General features: G+C 42.0%; 1 protein-coding gene across 3 annotated transcripts in view; it reads left to right on the forward strand.

Moving 5' to 3' along the window:
- PIKFYVE (phosphoinositide kinase, FYVE-type zinc finger containing) overlaps positions 1–13,979 on the forward strand; it is a 341,373-nt gene that overhangs the window by 37,685 nt on the left and 289,709 nt on the right. For 2 of the 3 annotated variants that reach the window (XM_044303222.1, XM_044303223.1), the window contains one exon: positions 3,150–3,396. The exons of the other annotated variant lie outside the window; for it this stretch is intronic. The gene's annotated coding sequence lies outside the window, so the exon portion shown is untranslated. The remainder of the gene's footprint in view (positions 1–3,149; positions 3,397–13,979) is intronic. 3 annotated transcript variants of the gene reach the window in all.

Consider the following 13,979-nt stretch of genomic DNA (forward strand, 5'->3'; position numbering starts at 1 on the left):
TTATCCGATTTAATTCGCGAAAATCTAGGCAAGGACGCAGGCCCCCATCTTTCTTTTTAACGAAGAAAAACCCTGCAGCCACGGGTGAAGAAGAGGGTCTGATGTGTCCCTTAGCCAACCTCTCGGAGATATAATCCTTCATGGCTTGTCTCTCTGGATCTGAAAGATTATATAACCTGGTCTTGGGTAATTTTGCGCCGGGAATAAGGTTAACCAGGCAATCATAAGGACGATGAGGTGGTAACTTCTGACAACCCTTTTCAGAAAAAACGTCCTCAAAGTCCGAAACAAATGTAGGTAGGGTAGCTATGGAGGCGACTAAGCAATTGCTATTTAAGCAATTTTCTCTGCACGGCTCACTCCACTCCAATATCTCCCTGGCCTGCCAATCTACCACTGGATTGTGCGCTACCAACCAGGGAAGACCCAGCACCACCGGAGCGGGAAGCCCCTCTAGAACAAAACATGAGAGCATCTCGTTATGGTGATCCCCTACCCGAAGGTGTAAATTATGAACAATGTGGGTGAGATTTCTCTGAGACAGAGGAGCAGAATCGATAGCAAATATGGGAATAGGTCTCTGTAGTGTACAGAGAGACAAACCCATAGTGCGGGCAAAATGGGCATCTATCAAATTTACCCCTGCTCCACTGTCTAGAAAGAAAGAAATAGTCTCTGTCTTATCACCAAAAACAATAACCGCTGGCAACACAAATTGCGATGTTCGTATGGAGGAAACATATACCCCCCGGCTGACATCCTCCACACAGCCTGGGGTTAGTAGTTTTCCGACGGTTTTTTGTTTCTGAGGAAAGAAGGACAGACATTAATGAAATGACCCCTCTCCCCACAAAAAAACAAACCCCACGCCTACGGCGAACCTCAGGAGGACGGGCCTGACGAGTAGTACCTCCTAGCTGCATAGGCTCGTCTAAGTCCGTACAGACTAACTGCTGCTTGGGAGGGGTTACCAATGGCTCCGGTTTTTTCAACCTGTCCCTAAGGCGTCTATCTATACGGATAGAAAGGGACATAACTGCATCAAGGGAAAAGGGGGTTTCATACAATGCAAGCGCATCCTTAACCCTTTCGGATAACCCAGAGCAGAACTGACTCCTGAGAGCCGGGTCGTTCCATTGGGTATCCGTAGCCCACCTACGGAAGTCAGAGCAATACTCCTCTACCGGCCGCTCTCCTTGTAGGAGTCTCCGTAATTTTGATTCAGCCAGTGCGACTCGGTCAGGGTCGTCATATATGAGACCCAAGGCCCCGAAAAACTCATCCACTGACCGAAGCGCCTGAGAATCAGTAGGTAAAGAGAACGCCCAGGACTGCGGGTCCCCCTGCAGCAGGGAAATAACAACACCCACCCGCTGTTCTTCATTACCAGAGGAGTAAGGACGCAGTTTGAAGTATAATTTACAGGCCTCACGGAAAGTCAAAAACTTGTCCCTTCCCCCAGAAAATCTGTCAGGGAGAGGGACCTTGGGTTCTGCAACAACCTGGTTACCAGTAGCAACCGCTGGGCTTGCGGTCTGTTGTAATTGCTGCTGTTGCTGGCCTGTCTTTGCCACCTCCAAAGACAGGCCATGAAATTGTTCGGACAGAGCAGCAATTGGATCCATACTGGATTCTAAGTAGGTAAAAAAAAGAATTTTTTTTTTTTTTTTTTACCTACACAAAAATAAGGGCCAGATATAATGTAATGACCGGCGTCACACACAGGGAGGAACACAGGGAAAGCCCTGCCCAAGGGAGAGGGAAAGGTGGTGACCCCTAACTCTCCTTGCGGCTGGCACCTGACTGCCCTGACATCCCTAGACGGGTTCCTCACCCGTGCGGCGATCACGTGCCTAAACCCTGGCTTTCCCTGATATGAACCCTAGATAATGAACGGGCCGGTGGGATCGCTAGTCCTCACCACTGCACTAAGAGGGAAACACCAGGGAGAGGACAGACAAATACAGACAAACATAAACACCCAGGTGGACGACAACAACTGTCCACAAAGGTCCAACAGGGATCCGGAGGGTAGCGTTCTAAAGCAACAATCAGAACGCAGCAACACAGCTCCAGTGGGTCAGAATAGATGTCCAGGCAGGAAGCTCTATATCTGGCAACCAGAGAAGTGTGAGAGGGGAATATAAGGAGGATGGGAGTGCTGGACAAGGAACAGCTGAGAGAAGGAGCTACGGATCCCTGAGTGAGCCAAAAGGGTTTGCAAAGCAAACCCAGAAAGCTACAATAAGGAAACATCCCTACCTTACATAGAGTGTGCAGCCAACCGCTGCGACCTCCTGACCCCGGGTACAACGGAGTCAGGCTTGGCTCTTGACACCCTCGTGACAACTCCTTAGGCTACTTACACACTCGCGTTTTGGGTGGATCCGTCATGGATCAGCAAAAACGGATCCGTTACAATAATACAACCGCATGCATCCGTCAGGAATGGATCAGTTTGTATTATCTGTAACATTGCCGGATTGTGTCAGAGAAAATGGATCCGTCCCCATTGAGTTACATTGTGTGCCCGCTGAGTTTCGTCAAACGGATAGCAAAATGCTGCAGGCAGCGTTTTGGTGTCCGCCTCCAGAGCGGAATGGAGACTGATCGGAGGCAAACTGAGACATTCTGAGCAGATCCTTTTCCATTCAGAATGCATTAGGGCAAAACTGATCTGTTTTGGACCGCTTTTGAGAGCCCTCAACAGATCTCACAAATGGAAAGTCTAAACGCCAGTGTGATAGTAGCCTTACCCAAACACTATAAAGTAATTAAAATCAAGATCCATCGACACTTACCTTTACAGCCTTAGAAAAAGTAAGAAGACCATGGAGGGGTCAGGAAGCCAGCAGAGCATTCTTCTTAACCACCACGCATACCCCCAGTTAGTCCTCCATTTTTGTTGATGGATTTCATGCACTTTAATTCGCAATATATTCATTTATGTGGGATGGGGGGGGGGGGGTGCCCATGCTTTTGTGGTGAGCCAGGGTGGCATGTGCATATGGTAGATTCACATGGCCTTGATTTGTTGTATACAATGATTTTAAACCAATTCCTGTTGTGTCTGTTGCTTTAAATAAATTTGATATATTTTTAGATGTGCGGCTCTTATCTCGGTATTCTTTTTCTTTCTTGAACTATAGGGTGGGGACCATATAGCGTCTCTGTCTAGACTGGAGTCCAGAAGGATCTTTGAATTCGAGACACTTATCCCCAATGGTGCAAATGCGGAAATGGAGCTCTTTGGGTTTTTGTAATGGGTCAAGTGCCTTTCCAAGACGTGACATCGAGGTCAGGCTGTCTACCAGCACCTCAATCTCAACTCCGGGTGGAGGGGGGGCCCGACCCTCGTCTGCACTCTGAATACCCCTGTATTTGAATATAATCCAGGTGAGGAAAGGGGAACACATATTGAATTAAAGAAAAATTTGGAAACGTATGAAAAACGCTATTGTGTTTTTTATGTGATTTCTTTTATATGTATCTTTTATATACACTAGTTTTATACATTTTCTCTTATAATGGAGAAAAAAAAAAAATTGGAAGCGCATTAAAAATGTATTAAAAATGCATAGAAGATGCAACTGCGTCCCTTATATATCCCCTATAATTTTATAGTTCTCTATATGTTTCCAAGTTTTTCTAGTTGTCCAAATCATTTAATTTCATATCTGATTTAATTTTATATTTGCTTTATAAGAAGTCTATTCATTTCACTACTATTGTGATTATTACATCGATGTAGAGATAAAAACTCTGACATTATACACAGAGTTATCTACATAATATGTGACACTATCGAAGTTTATCTATACAGGTCCTTCTAAAAAAATTAGCATATTGTGATAAAGTTCATTATTTTCTGTAATGTACTGATAAACATTAGACTTTCATATATTTTAGATTCATTACACACAACTGAAGTAGTTCAAGCCTTTTATTGTTTTAATATTGATGATTTTGGCATACAGCTCATGAAAACCCAAATTTCCTATCTAAAAAAATTAGCATATTTCATCCGACCAATAAAAGAAAAGTGTTTTTAATACAAAAAAAGTCAACCTTCAAATAATTATGTTTAGTTATGCACTCAATACTTGGTCGGGAATCCTTTTGCAGAAATGACTGCTTCAATGCGGCGTGGCATGGAGGCAATCAGCCTGTGGCACTGCTGAGGTGTTATGGAGGCCCAGGATGCTTCGATCGCGGCCTTAAGCTCATCCAGAATGTTGGGTCTTGCGTCTCTCAACTTTCTCTTCTCAATATCCCACAAATTCTCTATGGGGTTCATGTCAGGAGAGTTGGCAGGCCAATTGAGCACAGTAATACCATGGTCAGTAAAATATTTACCAGTGGTTTTGGCACTGTGAGCAGGTGCCAGGTCGTGCTGAAAAATGAAATCTTCATCTCCATAAAGCTTTTCAGCAGATGGAAGCATGAAGTGCTCCAAAATCTCCTTGTAGCTAGCTGCATTGACCCTGCCCTTGCCCTTGATAAAACACAGTGGACCAACACCAGCAGCTGACATGGCACCCCAGACCATCACTGACTGTGGGTACTTGACACTGGACTTCAGGCATTTTGGCATTTCCCTCTCCCCAGTCTTCCTCCAGACTCTGGCACCTTGATTTCCGAATGACATGCAACAGTCCAGTGCTGCTTCTCTGTAGCCCAGGTCAGGCGCTTCTGCCGCTGTTTCTGGTTCAAAAGTGGCTTGACCTGGGGAATGTGGCACCTGTAGCCCATTTCCTGCATACGCCTGTACACAGTGGCTCTGGATGTTTCTACTCCAGACTCAGTCCACTGCTTCCGCAGGTCCCCCAAGGTCTGGAATCGGTCCTTCTCCACAATCTTCCTCAGGTTCCGGTCACCTCTTCTCGTTGTGCAGCGTTTTCTGCCACACTTTTTCCTTCCCGCAAACTTCCCACTGAGGTGCCTTGATACAACACTCTGGGAACAGCCTATTCGTTCAGAAATTTATTTCTGTGTCTTACCCTCTTGCTTGAGGGTGTCAATGATGGCCTTCTGCACAGCAGTCAGGTCGGCAGTCTTACCCATGATTGCGGTGTTGAGTAATGAACCAGGCTGGGAGTTTTTAAAAGCCTCAGGAATCTTTTGCAGGTGTTTAGAGTTAATTAGTTGTTTCAGATGATTAGGTTAATAGCTCGTTTAGAGAAACTTTTCATGATATGCTAATTTTTTGAGATAGGAATTTGGGGTTTTCATGAGCTGTATGCCAAAATCATCAATATTAAAACAATAAAAGGCTTGAACTACTTCAGTTGGTGTGTAATGAATCTAAAATATATGAAAGTCTAATGTTTATCAGTACATTACAGAAAATAATGAACTTTATCACAATATGCAATTTTTTTTAGAAGGACCTGTATATATTGTAAGCATGCAGTGGGTGACATCATGGATGGTAGGTATGTGTCACTGAGGCTGCTACACTCAGTGATGTAAATCCCGGAGGTAAGTAGTGACCAGTGGTGGTAGATCACTGAGTTGGTGGTAGCTGGAATTTGGGTCCGGGATTTAGGAGTGACTGAAGAGCTTGGGTGGGAAGGTCACTCCCATACTCCATCTCGGGTGTTACCAACACACACACAGGTGCGATGGTGGTTTTAAAAAGGACACTCTGCCAGAGAGCAGTGTGTGGATGATGGTCTGAGAGGAAGACTACTGAACCAAACCTCTTAGCAGTGAGGATTTGCTGGGAGAAGACAGCCGCTGGTGAGGAGCTTGTATCACTGTGTGTTGTTATTTCATTTGGACTGTTCTGTTATTTGAAGAAAGCAAGCCTGTACTGTACTGTGTGCCGAATAAAACCCTGAAAAGAGACTGTTTGAGTGGTCCCATCTCACAATATATATATATATATATATATATATATATATATATATATAATTAGAAAAGCACCGCAGCACATCCGTTGGTGAAAATAGTGAATCTTTATTCACCCAAGCGACGTTTCAGTCCGCTTACTGGGACCTTTCTCAAGCAATACATCATACCAAACTGTGAGTTTTTATATGGTCATAGGTCATTAACATACATGAATGACAATTAAGAATTTATACAAAAATGTGCAAGAAAATCTCATATGAATCTATACAAAGAGGACATCATACCTAGAAGAAAATCTATCCAATACAGATAATCGTATATCAAAAACATCCAGGTATTGTGATTATACAGTAGCATAAGAAATTACATAAGTGGCAATCAATGGTATATAATCATCACCTGTGTATGTGTAATTGTGAACAGACCTTGTATGGAATCGGGCAGGCTCAACAGTCAGCTGATACACTGTTGCGGATACCACCGCATGGAAACGGCGTCCCGGAACTCAAGCTGCGCATGTCCATGATGTCACCACGGGAGCGGTCACGCATTCCCGTGTGAAGACATGGAACTCGAACTGCGCCTGTCCGTGACGTCACCTAAGGGCTAATCACATGACACCATATGGGAACATCACATGACAGGTCGCATAATAATTCACTACAATGAAATAAATATAAGCGTCTTTATCGATGCGTAAATCCAGATCCAGCAGGATGAAACACCCCGGGTATAATTTCGTATGACGTGCGATCTTGCGATGCACTGTCATCCGAAAGGTGTGAGTAAAGGCGGAGGGGGCCGGCGGCAGCCGTAGCCCTCCAATCTCACTCAACTAACCCTATCAGGTGAAAAACATCCAATATAACCATAAAGTAACAGTTGTGAAAAATTTTCAAAAAAATCGAACATGTATACAGCTGTCACGGGATAAGCCGTATAAATTGAAAGGTATCCAGCTTCCTGTTGAGCAAAGCCCGTCCATCCAAAGGTCCTATAAGTGATAAAGATAAAAAAATATATTATCCAAATATATTTATTTAAAGAAGACAAATTTTTCAATATATGAGTTGACAGGGACAGAACAACGGGAAGTCATATAAATAGCCATGGCTTATACTCTACGTTCAAACCACCTGGTTTAACAGTTTGTAACTTAAAGGGTTTCTACCACTTGAATATCACATATTTGGTGTTCAGACACTAGCGATTCGCTAGTGTCTGTTCTTGCCTACAAGCTAATTATCACATTAATCCGGGCTGCCGATACCTCAAAAAAAGCACTTATATCTTTATGCAAATGAGCCTCTAGGTGCTATGCAGGCGTTTTTCTAAGCACCTAGAGGCTCCGTCTACCTTGCATTTTGCCGCCCTGCGCCTCGCTCCAGCACGCCCATCTCTCACTGTAATCGATCCTCCCCCTGCTTCAGCCTTCCGAAATCCCGCGCCTGCGCCGTCCGTCGCGGCATTCGGAGGCATTCGGCGCAGGCGCAGTCAATGTCTGACCGCTCCCTGCTCAGACATTTCAACTGCGCCTGCGCCGATGACGTCACAGAGCTCCGTGGGACAGACGAAGCCCAGCAGCAAGCGGTCAGACATTGACTGCGCCTGCGCCGAATGCCTCCGAATGCCGCGACGGACGGCGCAGGCGCGGGATTTCGGAAGGCTGAAGCAGGGGGAGGATCGATTACAGTGAGAGATGGGCGTGCTGGAGCGAGGCGCAGGGCGGCAAAATGCAAGGTAGACGGAGCCTCTAGGTGCTTAGAAAAACGCCTGCATAGCACCTAGAGGCTCATTTGCATAAAGATATAAGTGCTTTTTTTGAGGTATCGGCAGCCCGGATTAATGTGATAATTAGCTTGTAGGCAAGAACAGACACTAGCGAATCGCTAGTGTCTGAACACCAAATATGTGATATTCAAGTGGTAGAAACCCTTTAAAGATCCATTCCGACTCACGTTTTTTAAGCATTTTCATGTGATTGCCGCCAGTTCGCGGCTGTGGAACATTATCAAGAATCATGAATTTTAAGTCACCTTCAACATGGCCCAGATCCGCAAAATGATGTGAAACAGGTAGGTCCCTGCGTTTCTTACGTATAGAGAAGCGGTGCTGGTTGAAGCGTGACTAAAAATCGCATGCGGTTTCCCCCACATACAAAAGTTTGCAGGGGCACCATAAAACATAAATAACAAAACTCGAATCACAAGTCAAATAAAATTTGAGAGGATAAGAAATCCCTGTGTGGGGATGCGTAAAATCACGTCCCTTCACCATGCACTTGCAGTTCACACAGTGAAGGCACGGAAAGCTGCCACTTTTCCTAGGGGCCAAAAGTCGTTGACTTATACCTTTTTGTGGTCCTATATCGCTCTTAACAAGTTTATCTTTTAGATTACAAGCTCTCTTATATGACATAATCGGTCTAGTCATGAATTCTGGAATATTTTTATGTTCTGTACTCAGGATTGACCAATATTTATTAATAATTTTGCTCACATGCAGGCTAGCTTCACAGAAGGTGGATACAAAGGGTATTTTCTGGGATTGGTCCCTCTTAGTGCCTCGAAATAGTTTGCTTCATTCTTTCTGATTAATACGTTTTAATTGCTCTTGCAATGTAGACGCCGGATAGTGCCTCTGTTTAAAACATTGTGTCATCCTTTCCAGAGTTTTATCTAGTAAGGATGTATCACTGATTATTCTCTTTGCTCTAATAAATTGACTATACGGTAATGACCGCACCATCGTCCGTGGATGAGCACTGTCAAACCTAAGGACGGTGTTGCGGTCAGTAGGCTTAGTATAAACCTTAGTGCTTAATACACTGCCAGTACGTCGGACATTAACATCCAAAAAATGCATCGTGCTGGTAGAAAATTCCAACGTAAATTTTATATCGGGAATCAGGCTATTCAAAAAATTATGAAACAATTGTAACTCTGATGTTGTACCCGTCCATATAACGAAAATATCATCTATGTATCTCCACCACCTCAGCACATGGCTGAAGTGGTGGGACACATAGATGTGCTGCTCCTCCAAATGGGAGACGACCATGTTGGTGTAAGTGGGGGCCACGTTCGTCCCCATGGCCGTCCCCCTAATTTGCATATAATAATCATCTCCAAAATGGAAATAATTATTATATAAAATCATCTGCAATAAAGCCAGAAAAAAAGTTTGAGCCTCAATAGTATAATCTGAATTTTCTAAGACGGATTTCACAACGGCCATACCGATGTTGTGCTGTATAGAAGTGTACAGACTGACGATGTCGAACGAGGCCAAAATGGCTTCCTCCGGCACCGTCACGTCTGTCAACTTTACCAAAAAATCTGTAGTGTTCTTCAAGTAAGACTTAGAATTAACTACATAAGTCTGCAATACTTTATAAAAAAAAATGGAAGCATTGCTAAGTAAGGAGCCACGGGCAGAAACTATAGGTCTGCCGGGAGGGCACTGCAGATTCTTGTGGATTTTTGGTAAATAAAATAAAGGGGTAACTGGATGATCTATTAATAAAAATTCGCTGAGTTGTTCATCTATGAGGCCTATTGATGTGTAGCGGCTAACAAGTGATTTTAATTCACGTTGTATATCAAATTTGGGGTCCCTCTGGAGTTTAACATATACTGCAGCGTCAGATAACTGGCGGGCAACCTCTGCTAAATACATAGAGGTATCCATGACCACCACCGCACCACCCTTGTCAGCTGACTTGATGGTGAGGGAGTGGTCATGGATTAACTGATTAAGTGCCTGTAGCTCCTGTTTGGTCACATTTGGTTGTTGAATGTGTTCAAAAAGGCCCGATTGTTTTAATTCTTGTATGTCCCTCAGCACTGCATCGGAAAATACTTTGAAAGCTTTAGAGGATATTTGAGGGGAAAAATCTTTTTTCAATCTTAACCCCCAATCAGACAAGCGTAACTCATGTGTAGATTGAGTCATAATACTATGTGCATCCTGAAAGTGAATCTTAAGTTTAATTAATCTAAAAAAAATGACAAATCAGCTTCTAGATCATACCAATTAATAGCACTAGCTGGACAAAAACTTAAACCTTTTTCTAGCAACTGTAGTTGTACCGGTGTCAAAATATGAGATTAAATGTTTACCACAGTCTGTTCAATCAGGCATGGGTCTTTCGCAGTGTTTTCTGACTCCTTGTTTTTACGGTGTCGGTTTCTATGCCGGCCACCCCTTCTTGTGGCTTTTTTACGTTGGTGAGTGGGGCTCCTAAAAAAGTTGCAGAATTGCTAGTAGTTGGCTCATCCCTCTTTTTTACTCTCTTTTGACTCTAATTAAAATTAAGTCGATTACCGTCCGTCCAGTTGTATATATGTCCCGTCGTATAGTCCATGGTATCTCTTTTGGTCTCTTGATTTTCATTTTTGAGCTTGTTCAAATGGGGTTGAAACTTATTGTAGTAATCGTCAAAATCCTGTGTGGACAAGGTTGCCCTCAGTGCGGTCTCCTCCTCCATTTTGCTGGCTGTTGTAGACATTAATTCTTTGTGCATAAACTCTATATTTAAAAGCATCAAGTCCAATGAATACTTATTGGACATCTGTTTATACTTAGAACGGAATTCCAGATCATGTGAATACATAGAGGATCGAGGCTGTATACGCATCCCCCTGGGTATGCGATTAGTTTTAACATATTTAACGAGAGTTGTGAAGTGTAATTCCAAAGTAAGACATTTTTTAATGAACTTCACTAAATGAGTACACAAAATCCCATACAATTTTTAAAAAAATTATACATGATCTTTATTGAACAATCACAATTGTAAACATGATTATACCATTATAACATTGAATTTATACAGATAATAATAAGCCTTTGTGATAAAGGAATCTAATAACTAAAGCACCTATTACTGGTGTAGGACTATTAACATGGAAGGGACCATCAATGGTATATGTCAGCAGGAAGGTAAGCTCTTTCAAACTATGAAGCTGGGGTGCACTAGCATTGTCATTCTACATGCAATCACCCATATGAAGGTATATGGAGACTATTACCATTCCTAAACCGAAAGACATATGCTGCTAAGTGAATTAACTAGTATCAAACAGCTAGCCATTGACAGAATGTGAACCTACCTATGAGGGTCAAAAATAGGCGCTGGATCTCCCCGACATACGTTTCGCCGTGCTGCGTCCTCAGGAGGAGTGATTGAATGGGGCTAGAAGGCCAGTATTTAACAATGTTAACTGTCCAATAGGTGCGGGCAGTTGTGGTCACATGTGCAGGGTACGGGATGACAGGCTACGTTGGCGTATGACTCATCACTTATCGGCCGCTTGTGGAATTACTTCCGCCCGTCTCCTGAGTCAAGCGGCGGAGAGGGCAGTCATGTGTCAAGCGCGACACTGACTGACGTCACCGACGTCGGATCTCCTTGGAGACAGAGGGAAGCCTGCTGGCCGTAGGACTGTCATGCGCACTATGCCGATCTCTTCTGCTGTGCGAACCTTCATTTATAACTCACGGAGCGGTATAGAACATAATGGGGAAACGGACCATTTTTTACGAAGGGAATTTATTGTTTTTACATAATTTTATGGGCCTAAACGTTTATTTTGGGAGGAATCTAAATATGGCTAGGAATAAAAGTTATTAATTCATGGCCATAAGGGCTTATTTAAAATACAGGATATGAATATCTAATCTACCTTTGGTGCTCATATAAAGATTTGACTAATATTGATATTCAATCTAAGGTGTTATCTAAGTGCAACATAGAAATAAATTACAGTGAGGATTAATTACTAATTGTGAATAGTAACAATGGTTGCATACTGTCTTACATTATTAAAATGCAGAATTAATAAAGTGTAAACCTCTTTAAATATTAGGGCCATTATTAATTGATTAAAGGTGAATCTAATATAAAGTGCCTGTGTGCAATATAATTAAATACAATTCGGGACATTTAACCACATGTATTACAGTGACAAAATACAAAAATAACTATTAAAAGTGCATTTGTACAGAACAGCTATTTCATGAACATATATAATCAGTGACAAATACAGAAGGACTATTTCATGTGCTACGAGAGCGTACAAAAATGATGAAAAAATTAGAATTAAAAGTGATGAATCTCATGAAATTGTTTTAACAAATGATCCATTTTCTAACCACAACTCATGTTTAGGTGGGCCAAAAGATTTTTTGAGATGATGAATATCCTCCAAGAAGGGGATCATTCCCCTGGATACTGCCCGTTTCTTCTCCAAGGACTCCTGAGTGAAGGGAAAAGCCTATAATGATTGTATATGGACAGAGAAACAGTAAGTAAGTGAAAGAAGATCACAACTGGATAGCAATACTAAAAAAAATATAATATTATATAATATTATATATCATGAAATAAATTATAGACATTAAAATGACGTTTATTATCCCCATAAAATATATGGGATTTAAGGTCGACGACATGGAGATTGGAGCCAGGGAACAGGCGTGGCTCTTACAGGCAGACAGCCTTTTTAGTGGAGGTTCTAATTCTATTTTAAATGACACAGCATTTCAGGTTGGGGAGGTCCAAAAGAAGTACAAAACCTTATGCCACAAAAAAATTTAAATGTGGTGGAACAAAGCATCCCTACAAAATTATAGTGCCAAAAAAATTGTCCCTAGGGGATTGAGGATACAAATATTCCCCAGTTTTGGTCTAGATGATCAAGATTTGAAAGATAGGTGGGAAGAGGGAATTACTAGATGCTCCCTTGAATTTCTGGATATCCTGACAGAAGCCAGCAATAGGAAATTAAAAGGTTTGGAAGAGGAGATCCTAACTCTGGAGTCGGTTCTAAAGAGAGATATGAGTAGGGATAATTTCACCAAATTAGAAGAAGAAACTAATGATTCTTTCCAGGCCTGGGAAAAAGATATTACGGCGCAAAAAATAAAAAAGTTTCAGAGAGATCTCATGGATTATAATAATAAGAAAGTATACAGATGGCAACAGATGAGAGGAGGGCATGATACAAGAGCGAGGGCACCCTCTTTTTCATCTACTGGATCCCTATCCGAAACGACTTCAAGAACGGGAGATGAACCAACCCTAAGATCAGGAAGACCCAAAACTAATTGGAGGGATGCCAATCAAGGAGGTAAAAGAAAAATGGATACTACTAAAAATGACAACAAAAATAAAAAAGGAAAAGAAGATTCTTTACAGGTAATAAATCTGTCTAAAGTCATATTGACACCTGACCAACTTAGAGTTTTATCTAAAGGATTAAGCTTTTGCCCTACAGCTAATATGGATCTCTTTACAGTGACCAAAGACGTACATCTGTATGCTAGGAAACTGCTTTTAAAACGATTACATTTTCATGGAGATGAACATCAATGGTTTAGTACATCAGCAGAGAAGGAGGCACTTCAAATTTTGGAAGATTTAGAGAAAGAAAACAAGGGTGAGGAAAAGGTAAGTCTACTACCTGGAGGAATGGGGAAAAAGTCCACCACATTCCCGCCTTTCAACATCTGCCCAGCTCTGGATATTTTTGTTAAATTAGTCTGTGATGATCTGAAAAAAATTAGAAAGAGAAACAGGGAGATTTAATTTGAGCAGAGCAGAAAATAATGCCTTACAAGATCTCAAAAAACTAAAAGGGATAGTTATAAAACAAGCAGACAAAGGGGGTAATGTTGTAATCTGGCCTTCAGAAATGTACGAAAAACAAGTTTTTAAACTACTGAAAGACAAAACCTGCTACAAATGTATGTCTAACAATCCCCTATTAATCTTTCAGGAGAACCTGTGTGATATGCTCAATCTGGCATTTGAAAATAACATCATCTCCAAAAAGATCTTAGAGATGCTACAAGTAATTCATCCCAAGACCCCAACCTTTTATATTATCCCCAAAATCCACAAAAATAAAGAAGACCCGCCAGGAAGGCCAATTGTGGCAGGTAATGAAGGGCTTTGTGAGAATATTTGCCGCTTCGTGGATTATTATCTGCAGCTTCAGGTGGCTAATCTACCATCATTCGTACAGGATACTACAGCGGTGTTAAAAAGATTACAAAATATCCAAATGGAGGACAATATGTGGTTGGTTACGGCCGACGTTGAATCACTGTATACAAGC

The sequence above is a fragment of the Bufo gargarizans genome, chromosome 8, assembly GCF_014858855.1.
Source record: "Bufo gargarizans isolate SCDJY-AF-19 chromosome 8, ASM1485885v1, whole genome shotgun sequence".
Taxonomy (NCBI): domain Eukaryota; kingdom Metazoa; phylum Chordata; class Amphibia; order Anura; family Bufonidae; genus Bufo; species Bufo gargarizans.